The sequence below is a fragment of the Schistocerca serialis genome, chromosome 2, assembly GCF_023864345.2.
Source record: "Schistocerca serialis cubense isolate TAMUIC-IGC-003099 chromosome 2, iqSchSeri2.2, whole genome shotgun sequence".
Classification (NCBI taxonomy): Eukaryota; Metazoa; Arthropoda; class Insecta; order Orthoptera; family Acrididae; genus Schistocerca; species Schistocerca serialis.
The window spans coordinates 65,045,747-65,061,130 of NC_064639.1; the positions used below are offsets into that span (position 1 = coordinate 65,045,747).

Below are 15,384 nucleotides of genomic sequence, written 5' to 3' on the forward strand. Positions count from 1 at the left end.
GTAGGCATGCGGGAGGCCGGGTGGACCTACCGCCGAATTGCTCAACACGTGGGGCGTGAGGTCTCCACAGTACATCGATGTTGTCGCCAGTGGTCGGCGGAAGGTGCCCGTCGACCTGGGACCGGACCGCAGCGACGCACGGATGCACGCCAAGACCGTAGGATCCTACGCAGTGCCGTAGGGGACCGCACCGCCACTTCCCAGCAAATTAGGGACACTGTTGCTCCTGTGGTATCGGCGAGGACCATTCGCAACGGTCTCCATGAAGTTGGGCTACGGTCCCGCACACCGTTAGGCCGTCTTCCGCTCACGCCCCAACATCGTGCAGCCCGCCTCCAGTGGTGTCGCGACAGGCGTGAATGGAGGGACGAATGGAGACGTGTCGTCTTCAGCGATGAGAGTCGCTTCTGCCTTGGTGCCAATGATGGTCGTATGCGTGTTTGGCGCCGTGCAGGTGAGCGCCACAATCAGGACTGCATACGACCGAGGCACACAGGGCCAACACCCGGCATCATGGTGTGGGGAGCGATCTCCTACACTGGCCGTACACCACTGGTGATCGTCGAGGGGACACTGAATAGTGCACGGTACATCCAAACCGTCATCGAACCCATCGTTCTACCATTCCTAGACCGGCAGGGGAACTTGCTGTTCCAACTGGACAATGCACGTCCGCATGTATCCCGTGCCACCCAACGTGCTCTAGAAGGTGTAAGTCAACTACCCTGGCCAGCAAGATCTCCGGATCTGTCCCCCATTGAGCATGTTTGGGACTGGATGAAGCGTCGTCTCACGCGGTCTGCACGTCCAGCACGAACGCTGGTCCAACTGAGGCGCCAGGTGGAAATGGCATGGCAAGCCGTTCCACAGGACTACATCCAGCATCTCTACGATCGTCTCCATGGGAGAATAGCAGCCTGCATTGCTGCGAAAGGTGGATATACACTGTACTAGTGACGACATTGTGCATGCTCTGTTGCCTGCGTCTATGTGCCTGTGGTTCTGTCAGTGTGATCATGTGATGTATCTGACCCCAGGAATGTGTCAATAAAGTTTCCCCTTCCTGGGACAATGAATTCACGGTGTTCTTATTTCAATTTCCAGGAGTGTAGATAAGGAATAGTAGAGGGCCTATAACACTATCTTGGGGAACGCCAGAATTCACTTCTGTTTTACTTGATGATTTTCCATCAATTACTATGAACTGCGACCTCTCTGACAGGAAATCACAAATACAGTCACATAACTGAGATGATATTCCACAAGCATGCAATTTCACTACAAAGTGCTTGTCGGTAGCACTCAACACTTCATGCGATAAAGAGCTAGTTGTGTTTGACAAGAACGATGTTTTCTAAACCCATGTTGACTGTGTGTCAATAGACCATTTTCTTCAAGGTCGTTCTTAATGTTCGAACACAATATATGTCCCAGAATCCTGCTGCATATCGATGTTAATGATATGGGCCTGTAATTAAGTGGATTACTCCTACCAGCTTTCTTGAATATTGGCGTTACCTTTGCAACTTTCCAGTCTTTGGTTATGAATCTTTCATCGAGTGAACGGTTGTACATGATTGTTAAGTATGGAGCTAATGCATCAGCATACTCTGAAAGGAACCTATTTGGTATACAGTGTAGACCAGAAGACTTGCTTTTATTAAGTGATTTAAGTTGCTTCACCACTCAGAAGATATTTACTTCTATGTTACTCGTGTGGGCACCGGTTCTTGATTTGAATTCTGGAATATTTACTTCATCTTCTTTTGTGAAGGTATTTCAGAAGGCTGTGCAGGAGCAAATATGGTTAAAGGAGTAGAAATAGCATTTGGAAAAAGTCACATTTTGTGTTATGCCCAAATAGTCAATCTGGTAGCAAAAAGATCTGTAGAAAAGACTGACAAACTGCCTGAATTAATTTCTGCTGTAGCAAGAATTGTAACATGGTTCAAATGAAGTGTGAAAATATATCCATTTGATGAAATTCAATATTCTGCATGACTGAAAAATTTTTACAGCTGCATCCAGAAATCATTAACATGACTAACTGTCATGCTAGTGATCATCTGTGCTAGCAGCAACAGGTATTACAAATCTGGTATATGTTTTGGCATCCTGTAGCTTATAGAAGTAGCTACTCATGAAATTTACATAGAAAAATACATTGCAAGGAGTAAAGTAATCCCAATAACTATCTGGAATGCAACCAATACACAATATTGGAGAGAATCTGAAGAATAACATCTTATCTATCTTGTCAGCAAAGTGGTGCACTGAAGGAGAAGCTATTCTCAGAAATGTTGTTTTGACAGTCTGAAGATAAAAAGTATTGGGACATGTAATGTTAATTATAGCTGGATTTATTTATTTATTGATAAATATAGTATGATAAGTATTTGAATCTTGCTTTTTCTGCAAATCTACAAATTAATTATTTTACCTCAGTGTTAAATACACTGGGTTTTGCAGTCAATTATTATCAGCCATAATTGTTTAGAAGTCAATTACGAAATCAAAATCAGCATCAACTACTTGGAAAAATCTCACATCCCTGTAAACAAGTAGAAACAAATATAAGTGCCTCGAGAAAATCAACTGGTGACACTCGTGGTACTTGGAGAATGATCAGTGATAAAAAGTATGTTCAACCTCCAACATTGTGAATTTGTTTAGTTACAACACTGTTTGTTTCAGAAGGCTGGGTTTCATCACCAGGTGAAGTAATGTGATTCCAGGAAGGAATATCAGCAATTTAGGAAAAGACAGATTGCTACTTACTGAAAGAAGACACATTAAGCTGCAGATGGGCACAATTAAGAGACACTTTCATTAAGCTTTTGGACACAGCCATCAGCCAGACCTAGTTCACATACAGATGTCTTGTGCCATTTCCCCTCACACCCAAAATTCTTCTACCACTCAAAAGAACCAGCCACACAGGAGTGTCCCCTTCATCACCCAGTATCACCATGGACTGGACATCCCACCTGAGATACTTACCACCCTTCCTAAAGTGGTATTCTGTTGCCCACTTCACCCCCATCACAACCAACCTCCACAACATCCTAGTCCATCACTATGCCACTCCCAAAACCAACCCCTTGCCACAAGCATCACATCCCTGTGGAAGACACAGGTGCAAAACCTTCACAATCCACCCACCCAGCACTTCCTTTTCCAGTCCTGTCACAGGTTTGTCCTTGCCCATCAGGGCATGGGCCACTTGCAAAAGCAGCCATGTCATTTACAATCATTCCACAGCCTTTTGTATTGGCATGATTACCGACCAGCTGTCCACTAGGATGAATGGCCACCGCCAAACTGTGGACAAGAACAAAGTAGGCCACCCTGTGGCACAACATGTAGCTGAACATAACATGCTTGGTTTCAGTGGCTGCTTCACTACCTGAGCCATCTGGATTCTTTCCTCCACCACCAGCTTTTCTGAGGTGTGGAGATGGGAGTTATCCTTACAACACACTCTCCACTCCCATAACTATCCCAACCTCAACCTATGGTAACATACTGTCCCCACACCCTCCACCCAACGGTTTCTACCCCCTATGTCCTATCATCTCCTCCCCATGCCCATCTTCCACTTTGTTTATTTGCCACTCGGTGCCAATGCACCTACCCATCTTTCACTGCTCCTCTCCTTTTTTCCCACTTCCCTGCCACACAGCCGTCTTGCGGTGCCCCGTTGTATATTCTCTAAAACTTAGAGCCGCACTCTTTGGACTGTCCGTGTGAACTTATCTGAATGCCGGATACAGGCTCAGCTTCCCCGAAGCTTCTGCGTCTTCTGCTTACATCGAACTCTTCTCCGAAGATTCTGTATTTTGAAGAAGGTGAAAATTCATCTACTATTCCAAATTCCTATTATCTAATGCAAATAAAGACTCTCTCAAAATTCAGTTGCTGTTAACATATTCTATATTCAAAATTCAATACACCATTTCACGGCCACATTAAACAGTAGGCCCACACTTTCTTAGGGCATTCGCACACGACTGAATTCGACCAAATTAAATAACATTTTTTCTCAATGATACAATACTAATATACATGCCCGTCTGCTCGAGACCAAGTCACTATTAATAATAATCTTTTTTTTTTTTCTTCTGTTGTCTCTCCACAACACACAACAATCACCAATGTTTTTTTCGTGCATGAAATTCGTCCATGGAATTCTGGGCCGGAAGTTTTTCTTTTCTCTTTGCCGCAACAGAGCGCGTCACTTGTTGGCCCGGTTTTGCTCTTCTTTCTCGGTTAGCCTGCACAAACAATGTTCTGCGACAGTGTGTATCTGTTTATGCTACAACCCACTACAAAATAACGTGTGTTCGAAGTGGCTGGAACACGAGTGACTCCAGACTTTCGTAAATTTCTGGGGGCACTACCTATCCCTCCCCTTAGCTCGAACACTCGTTATTTTAGATACAACATATAATATCTTTTGCACTTATTATTCACACAAAACCTTTAGCACAGAAATAAAAAATACATTTGTCTCATTGCTACTGTTCCTTCCGATGGTCAGTCATTTTACCAATAGACTTATTAGTAGTACAAGCAATTTAAGATATAACAAATCTTGACCAGTTAATCAAATATAAGCCTTCCTTCGAGGCTATTTTAGGATCGTGCAAAATAAATCCCTCCCCTTAGCCAGTCACAAATTTCAGGTGTTGTTCTCATCAAATAACTCTTTCCTTCTTTACTCTATGGTTGCAACAGTAACCACCTGTTCTTCCAGAATGCATCGTCTCTAGATAAGGAGAAAAGAATTCAAAGTTACCGGGGGAAACTTTTCTACAATACATTAGAAGTATGATACCTCCCATTTCCTGTGGGTACAATATCTATGAATGACATAAGGTATGATTCTATGAACATAATTTTCTTTCTCGCGTACAGGTAGGTACGCCCCTTCCACTTACTTAAAACTATGGTACAGGTCAATCCCCTTCTGGTGCCTCTGCCCGCACAGTATAGGTCAGCTTCCTCTGGGTCTGCCTACCTGTCACTTTCTCTCATTTCAACAATATTGGGTGCGCCCTTCTTATCCTCTCTCAACAGTGTTCATAATCACTGCTCTGGCATATACGTCTACATGCAATTCTCTTTAAAATTACCTGTTCAAACATACATGTCCTCCTTGATTCCTTTTTCTTACAGATCGCTTCCATAGCTTTAACACTTAATTATCCTCCACCTATTTTTTATTACTCTATTGTTTCTTCTCAGGCTATTCGGGATCCACAGTCCTATTCTTATCCTCAGAAACTTATGAACTCCACCTGTTTATACATGTTCTGGTAGTGTTTTTCTTCTCTGGCTTAACTTTTATGTTCCCTTAGTTCTAATTATTCTACAAGGTACTACCACATCTAGGAACAGTTTATTTTAATTTACTCTAAACGCATCATAGGAACAGTTTATTTTAACTTACTCTAAATGCATCATTCCCTCTGAGAAGTGCAACCGTCATCCTCATAACTACGAGCTCTAGTCCTTGACTAGCACTACTTCCCCTTCTTACACGTGACAATTGTTACTTCTTATTGTCTTCAATTGTCTGAGTGATAAAGTGTGATCGTGTGTCCTGATTCTTCAGCCAGCTAAGGTTCTTAGTTGAAGATTTATATAAATCACGGAAATGGGAAGGACTTCAGCAATAGAAGTACATGAATGTGGATAGAGAGAAAGATAGATTGGTACTCTAAAGAGAAGTAAGAAAGGAAATAACAGAATTGGTTGCTAAGATCAAAGAAAGAAAGAAGATAGCCCCAAAGACAGGAAACCCTTCCCTCCCCCCTTCCCAAGGATCCCCACTTCACCAGTACTTAGGTGAGAAGCCGGAGGAGGTATGATGTTTGGCGTCTCCTACAGAACGGACGTTCTCACTGTCACCTTAGAAGTCCCCAAAGAAAAGATCTTAGCAACTCCTATGGAATGGCAAATGATGAAGAACCAGTCACACTTGTATGCGAGGGCTGTGTGAAGGGTGTGGTGTTTGTGTAGTGTTGGTCATGTCTATGCCTACACTACCCACCCCTTATACAAATTTGAGTACAAACCCTCCCCCATCACATCATGCTTTACAAAAGGTACAAAACATTTTATAAAAATTTAAACATCATGTAACACTGAATTATGTCATTCCCTCAACACTTATAATGTTCTATCTAGAAGTACAGAGACTACCAGGTAACACTCTCAGGAACACACTCCCCGGGCTTTACCCTTGCGGAGCTTACATATGAGATTACCCTTCTGTTTTTGGCATGCTTCCTCAGCGGAATATATCCAGGTCCAAATGCAGTTTCAATGTTGACAAATTTATGTCAAGTCTGTGGGGGACCTAGCCTTCGTAGATTACATCTACGGGTATTACCTTTTCAGAACTCGAAAATGAGATAACCCTGAACCCAGTTGTCAGTACAGTTGTTTCAGGCTGACATGAAAACAACCGGTTATAGATTTATAGTGTGAGAATAGATGACAGAATAGTTGAAGAAGTGAAGGGAATCTGGTGCAGGAAAACTAAAGTTGAAACAACACCGAATCCAACTCTGGGAACCGGCGGACGTCACTCTGCCCATTAACACAGAATGTCAACGTCCCTGGGGGTTTTGTACATATCTGTTTATGTCTTTAACATTAAACATTCCTTTCTCCTCTCCTGTCAGAGGATCTACTAAATATAGGGCTTTCGGGTGGACTATCGATTGAATACGATAAGGTCATATATATTTAAGTAAGAATTTGTGTGTTTCCTTTTTCAGGGCTGAACTTTGAAGATGTTGCTTCACTAATACTAAGTCATCTATGTGGTACTCGGGGTCACTTGCAGCTGCGTTATATTTTTCTACTCTTTGTTGTGCACTTTCGTGTAAATTCCTCCTAACCTTTTCCTAAATTACTTGGTGATCAGTAGGCTTTTGCTCCGGCCATTTAAAACATTTAATTAAGGGTTCTCCTATAAATGGTTTGCCAATAGTTTCTATGGGTGTCATTCCTGTGGACAAGTGCGGTAATTCATTTAGGATAAGTTCAAAGTCCTTAATTTTAGTTTCCCAGGAGGTATGAGCGTTGTAACAATAAGTACAGCATAATCTTCCAATTTCCTTCATTACTCTTTCTGAAGGGTTCGAGGATGGGTTATAGTTGGATATTTAGATGTGTCATACACTTTCCCAGGCTAAAAAGTCTTTAAATTCTTGGCAGGTAAATTGAGGTCCATTATCAGAGAGAAAATGCTTTGGTTTACTTACTACTGTAAAATATTCCTGCACACCTTTTACAAGAGTTTGTGTCTTAGCTTTTTTAATAGGGAACAGTTTCACATATTTTGACCAACATTTGATAAGTACTGAGATATATGCTACCCTTCCTTTTCCTTTTGGTATAGGCCCAAAAAAATCAGCAGCAGTGAGATCATGTAATGCCTTAGGAATAATAGGATACGTTCTATACTTTACATGGGTGTTGTTTTCTTTGACTTTCTGACAGATGTCACATACTTTAATAAACGCAGTTACCTTACAGCCTAATCGTCTAAAATAATAACATTTATTCATGTGAGCGATACATTTTTTCACTCCAAAATGACCATATCCACTATGAATGTACTGTATTAATTAAGACTCCGTGATTTGGAGTATGCATAATCTCCAATACCTTGATTCGTTATTGCTTTTCCAGAACAAATTATACTTTATGACTTTCCAGGTTTCTTTCTTATCTACTGGTAACGATTCTCGTATACACATAGAGTAGATATCGGTAAAATAAGGGTCATGCTTAATGTTTTCCGTAATGGCTTGGGCTAGCTTTTGTACTTCCTGGGCTGGGCATTCAACCGTTATAAAATTGATTGCAAAAACTACTCCAGGTCCCTCTGTATACTGCAGATCAGTCATATCTTGTGGTAGATGCGATAAGGCATCAGGCACTATGTTTTCGGATCCTTTAACATATTGTATTTTGATGCTGTATTCTTGTAGAAACAACATCCACCTCATTAGTCAGCTATGTAACAGTCTGCTTGTCATCAGGAATGATAAAGCTTGGTGGTCGGTATATATGTAGATTTCCGAACCCCATATTAAAGTTTGAAACTTTTGTATACTCCATACTATTGCTAACAATTCCTTTTCAGTAGTGGTATAATTTAGTTCGTGCTTATTTAGGCTCCTACTAATGAATGCTATAGATCGGTGATCATAGTTCTCTACTCCCCATTCACCTTGAAATAGTTCTGCTGCAATTCCATAATCTGATTCATCAGTGGCTATCTTAAAAGGTTCATTCATTACTGGATGTTGTAAGATCCGAGCATCTACTAGAGCTTGCTTTAGTTTGTCAAATGCTTCTTGGGTATCTTGGTCCCAATTCCATGCTGTACCTTTTCGTAATAATCTTAGTAGTCTAGGGTTGTTCATTTCTTTCCCTGCACGCAACATCAATAGTAACCTGCCATTCCCAGAAACCCTTTTAGTTGTTTAATGTTTCGAGGAGATAGACAGTTTTTAATAGCTTCAATTCTCTCGGGGTCAGACTTAATGCCTGTTACTCCTATAATATGTCATAAGAACTTCAACTCTTGTCTCGCAAAGTGTGATTTACTTAACTTTAAAGTGATACCCTTTTCCTTAAATCTTTTTAAAGTTTTGTCCAATATCCTACAATGTTCTTCCCAAGTAGGTGAAACAATCAAAATGTCATTTACATAAACAACTAGATCTCTTAATAACTCTTGTCCAATCACATTATCCAGAGCTCTGATGAATGCTGATACAGATGCATGTAATCCAAAAAGTAGTACCTTGAAATGGTAAGATTTTCCATCAAACAAAAAAGCAATGTACTTTTTCGAATCAGGATGTAACCAGATTTCCCAGTACCCAGCAGTCAAATCAGCCAAACTGAAATAGTTAGCACTCTTAAACTTAGTGAGTAATTCATCTGTGTTTATGGGACGATCTTGTTCGGTCTCAATATGCCGATTGAGAGTATGGGCATCTAGCACCAATCTTACTCCACCTGTAGCTTTCCTCACTACTACCAAGGGATTATTATAAACACTCGTACTTCTTTCAACAATATTTTGATCAATCATTTTATTAATCTCTTCTCTTACAGCTTCCTTAAGGCTCACAGGTATCGGGTAAGGTTTGCAAAAGAACGGAGTCTCATCCTTAATTTTAAACTTGCACACGTAATCACTAATGATACTGGGATTCTCTGAGAATACCGAATCATACTTGGACAAAATTTTTACTAAATCTGTCTACTGTTTGGCATTTAATACTTGTGATTCATTTACCTTCTAGCTGAAATCGTCTCGTTGATATGGTGTAAACATTGATTTTATCTCTGGAGACAACTGAGCTGATGCAGTAAGCTGTAATCGCTGGTGTTCAGTTGTTTGTATATACCCATTTCTGTCAGTTACGAATAATGCACTGCCTCTCCTTTAGTTCCCCCACATAAATACAGTTTTCATCAAAATTTAGTATAACATTGAAATTAGTTAACCAGCCTATGCCAAACAATACCTTTCTATTGATGTTTTCTACCACTAATAAAGGTTGTCGAAAATTCAGATTACCTATTTGGCAGTTGGCTAAGGTTTCGTGCTTAACAACCTTGCTTTTCTTTCCCGTTATTCCGATGATATATACACTTGTTACAAGTAATACAGGTAAATTATTCTTAGTCTTTAATGTATCAAAATATTCTTTAGAAATTAGAGACACTTCACTACCAGAATCGATAAATATTTCTATTTTGTGTTTCTCTATTTCTCCTTCTATTATAGGGTGCTGTGTTGTAGCTATTTCATTCGTTTCCTCCTGCAGCAACCACTCTTTTGTAGGTACTCTGTGCATAAAGGAAACCTGTAAACTCCTGTTTAGGCCTCTCGATGAATTTCGATGATCTGGGCCCCGGCCCTGGGTCCAGGTCGCTCCACATTTTCCTCACGGGTAGCAACCACGGGCCTATTTCCAAAGGTCGGTACAGTGTTACCCACTGTTCCACAGCTGTTGCTGGGCACAAATTCCTGCGTGGCTACTGGACCGAGGTTAGATGAGAATTGTGCTCTCGAGGTCATTATAGGTGAAGGAATGTTAACGCTTAATTTTTCTTCCAGTTTTCGTTCTATTAGCTCATCCACCTGCTCCTCTATACTGGTTAGATTGATCAACTCAGTTGTAGTTAACTTTTCTTTGAGATTTTGTTCTACAGTTTCTAAATGTGGGCTAACTCCTGAAATTTGCACCTGAACTAATGGGAGTTCTTTATCTTGTTTATGTACATTTGTTTTAATGTTACTTAATTCCTGTTTAACCACATAAAATGTGACCTTGCAGACATCTTTCAAGGAATCAAAATTTTCGTTGACTCTGGTTTCTAGGCTACTACATTTACAGTCAACATCATACTCTAATTTCTGGGCTATTTCCCATAAATAATTTCTCCTGTCTCTCCTCTAAGCCTTTAAACAAAATATTTACTCTTTCGCTTAGAGAGTCAGACAATTCTTTCTTCAAGTCTAACTTGAGGTGTTGCATTTGAGTGTTCTGTAAATCTAATTTAGACTTTAATTCTGAGTTCTGTAAATCTAGTTTAGAATTTAATTCTGCCTTCAGTTCGTCTTGTCTTGTGTTCTGTGACTCAAACTGACTTTTGATAAACTTCATTAATTCACCCAAATTAGGTCCTCGGTTTCCTATCTGCATTGTCCCAACATGCTCTTCTGATTGTTGGTTATCCCCTTCCATCTTATTCTTCGTAGCCTTAAGTCGAGTCAAGTACCCCCTACTCACAAGTCTTAAACGGCACAATTGAACAAAAGTCAAAGTTTGCTCACCCGGTGTGACTTGACAATCTGCTACCGGCGGCGTCGGTGTTGGTGTAGACGGCGGCGGCAGCGTTTGTAGATGGCAGCGTCAGAGTTGTAGACAGTGGTGTCGACGTTGTAGACGGTGGCGTCAGCATTGTAGAAGGCGGTGTCAGCATTGTAGACGGCAGTGTTAGCGTTTGTGAACGGCGGCGGCAGCATTTGTGAATTAATGGATTGACTGTGGTGTTCGTTCTACTTGATTTCCTTGCTTCTATCACCACTAACCAACAGGACAATTTTCGATAAATATCTTCGAATCTTGTTCGCTGTTACTCGTCGCTATGGCAACACTTGTCAATCTTTTCAACTTGATTTCATTTATCTTCCACCTTCTTCACAGGTCCTTTCTTTACCGGTCGCCACATTATGCGGTGCCCCGTTGTATTTTCTCTAAAATTTAGAGCTGCGCTCCTTGGACTGTCCGTGTGAACTTATCTAAATGCCGGATACAGGCTCAGCTTCCTTGCAGCTCCGGCATCTTTTACTTGCATCAAACTCTTCTCCGAAGATTCTGTATTTTGAAGAAGGTGAAAATTCATCTGCTATTCCAAAATCCTATTATCTAGTCCAAATAAAGACTCTCTCAAAATTCAGTTGCTATTAACATATTCTATATTCAAAATTCAATATACCATTTCACTGCCACATTAAACAGTAAGCCCACACTTTCTTAGGGCGTTCCCACACGACTGAATTCGACCAAATTAAATAACATTTTTTCTCAATGATACAATACTAATATACATGTCCGTCTTCTTGAGACCAAGTCACTATTAATAATAATCATTTTTTTTTCTTCTGTTGTCTCTCCCCAACACACAACAATCACCAATGTTTTTTCGTGCATGAAATTCGTCCATGGAATTCTGGGCCGTAAGTTTTTCTTTTTTCTTTGCTACAGCCAAGCGCGTCACTTGTTGGCCTGGTTTTGGTTTTCTTTCTCGGTTAGCCTGCACAAACAACATTCTGCGGCAGTGTGTATCTGTTTATGCTACAACCCACTACAAAATAACGTGTGTTCGAAGTGGCTGGAACACAACTGACTCCAGACATTCATAAAATTCTTGGGGCACTACAGTCTCACACTGTGCTTGTTGACATTGTAGTCCCTGTACACTCCACCAGACAGCATTCGTCCCTCTCCCCACTATCCCTTCCCATTCCCAGTCCCCGTCCAGATTGCTTCTTGCATCGCACATAATCTTTGCATTCTGACCTGAGATGTGTGCAGTAGATGTGCTTGCTTGTGTGTATGAATGGTGAGATTTCTCTTTTGCAGATGAAAGCTGTTGCTTAAAGCTTTATGTAAGGTTCATTTAATTGTGCCTGTCTGCAACTTAATTGTCTTCTTTACAGTAAGTAACAATCTGTCTTTTCCTACATTGTTAATTAAACTGTTGTCATTATAAATGCATATCCAAAATTCGTCACTCAGACGATTTTTTGCATCTGTTGTGGTTGCGTCATGCAGTATTCTGAATTCCATTGCTCTCAAACCAAAGAAACAATGCATTCTAGACCTTAAATCCACATGCTGATGCAGCGACCAACTAAACGTTTTGAAGTAAGTTAAGTTCATCTCCATGTAGTAAGCAAACTGTTAAATACTATGTGAAGTCAAGATTAGCTTGTGTTTTGGTTTGATGACACTGAGTAAATTGCTGCTTCTGAATGTGGTGTGAATGTAAGGGAAACTTCTCTTCTGTATTATACTCTATGTTTAAATTGAATGTTTGACACGCCATGCTCCATTCTGCTATCCAGAATTTAGTTTTATTTTGAAATGCAATATTGTGAATGGCATACGTGTGTTTTCCTTTTTTGAAAATGTGAATACTGTTTGTATTAAAAATTTGTTGTGATTTTGAATGATAAATACAAGAATTCAAAACAAAAGGTTGGATATTCACTTGCTGGGACATAAGAGAGCTTCGAGAGGTCAAAACCTGTGTGATGTTCCAAGGAGAGGATCTTTGAAAGAGACTTAATGTGCATTCTTGTATTCTTGACATTGTAACTATACTTAAGTGCTGTAAATTCACTCTGTGTAATAAAATGATTCATTTTCAACCATGTCATAGATCAACTGTCAGAGGTTCTAGTACGCATATAGCACCCTACATCCACACACTTATCGTTTGGAGCTTCATAAAGAGGTGAAATAAAATAATGAACTAAACATAAAAACCTAATGTAATTGGATAAATAAAAAATCTACCACCAAGCAGTGGCAGGAGAACACACATAAAAATGTATTATGTAGGCAAGCTTTTGGAGCCAGTGGTTTCTTGTTCTGGCAGAATGCTTGAAAGGGAATGAAGAGGGATGAGGGAAAAGTTCTGATGAGGGTTAGGAAATGGGGTAGAGTCCAGAAACGTCACCCAGAACTGTGGCTCAGGGAAGATTTACCAGATGATATGAGAAGGAAAGACTGATTGCTGGGGACTGCTCCAGATGAGATTTGAAAGCCTGTGAGTTGAAAGATGGAAGATAGGGTAATATGCAAGAGAGAGATTACTGATAAAACATCATGCACGAGTTAATAAGAGCAGAAAGCTAAGTGCATTGTGTGAGATACAGATGGGAGGGGATGGCGAAGAAAGACAGGACAGAAAATGAAAGATGTAGAAAACTGAAATGGAATGAAGAAATAAACAGTTACTGTGCAGAAATGCTGAGACCAAAGAAACTAGCATAAATTAAGGATAGACTTGATGTTGATCTCATCCTCACTGAAGGCCAGGTACATTAAATCTGCTAACAAACAACAGTACTTTCATTTTGACAATTGCCATCTTTTCCATGCCAAATGGTCCCTCCAATACATCTTTGGCATCTGAAGCAAACATATTTGCTTGAATACAGACTGTTCACAGCAACACACCACAATTCTCACTTCAGTCTTACTGGATGTAACTACCTGGGCCATCACATCCAATCCTGATACTGCTGATCACTCCAAAACATCACTTACAAGTTCACTACTGGGCACTCAGTAGTATCCTTCTACTGAATGTACTAATCAGCAACTTTGAAAAGTCCATGACCTCCTAAAATCATGCCTAAAATGAGGTCCATTCTGTCAGATTTTGTGCACCAAATCCAGAATAGCTTTTTGTTGCCCTCCCGATCTCTGCAATATCCTTTGCAGACCCTACGTTGCTTTTGTACCCATCTCCCTACCCTAGGGCTCCTAGCTGTATCACCATCTCTGCTGCGAGACTAGCCCTACGCCCCCTCCTACCATCACCTCTTCCAGTCCTGTAAGTGGCAAAACATATACTACCAAATGCAGAGCCACCTGTGAAATGACACATGTAATATACCACCTGTAATGTAAGTACTGTTTGGTCTTTTACCTTTATGTCAGCATGACTGCCATCAAGTTATTAGTTAGGATGAATGGGCGTAGGTAGAGAGTGTATCCTGACTACACACAATATCCTTTTGCAGAGCATGCACTACAACATGAGAGTCATGACCTCAGTACCTGTTTCACCGCGTGTGCCATATGGATTCTTCCCCCAGACACCAGTTTCCCAGAACTCCGCAGGTGGGAATTGGCACTACAACCACCATCCACCTGGCTTTAATTTATGTTAATTTCTTTTTTCTCATCTTTTTGTCCAGTAACTGTTCCTTTCTTCACTCCATTTTGGTGTTCTGCATCTTTCATTTCCTGAGTTGTCTATTTTTCAACATCAACCACCCCTCTGTAATAGTTTTTTTGCACTTATTAACTCGTGCATGATGTCTTAGCAGTAATCTCTGTCTTGCATAATACCTTATCTTCCTCCTTTCAGCACTCATGTTTTCCAATCTCGTCCAGTGCAGTCTCCCACAGTCAGTCTTTCCTTCTCAACTTGTCCTGTAAGTCTACCCTGACCCAGGGCTCCAGGTGACTTTTCTGAACTGTACTCCATTTCCTAACCCTCACCAGCCCTTTTCCTTCACCCCTCTTCCTTTCTGCTAGAAGAAGGAGCCACTGTATCTGAAAGCTTGCATTGGTAATACCTTTTTTATGCGTGTTCTCCCGCCACTGCGTAGTGAGTAACTGTTTCATCTATCCAATTACATTGTACTTTCAAATATTGATTATTTTCATTGATATTAACCACACACACACACACACACACACACAGAGAGAGAGAGAGAGAGAGAGAGAGAGAGAGAGAGAGAGAGAAACAGGTGTGTAAGTGCACCTGTGCCCCTTCATGTTGTTGGGTAGATAGACAGCAGGCAACATGTATGGACACAGGTGCACTTATGCACATGTTTTTGTGTGTGTGTGTTTTAACAACTTTTCTGTCTTTTGTGTACACCCATCAACAACTCAGTGTTTCTGCTTTTTGGTGAGTGGTCTCGTTTAGTCCTAAATTATTTACATTCTGAAAGGACTTTTGTTCTTAATTTATCAGTTTGTTCTAATGTGTTGTAGAAGTCAAATTCAAGCATTTATGTTTTTAACTATA

The 15,384-nt window shown here is 40.6% G+C and overlaps 1 protein-coding gene across 1 annotated transcript in view; it reads left to right on the forward strand.

Annotated features, from left to right (window-relative positions):
* Window positions 1–15,384, forward strand: part of LOC126456767 (filamin-A) — an 885,319-nt gene that overhangs the window by 417,162 nt on the left and 452,773 nt on the right. The window lies entirely within an intron of this gene.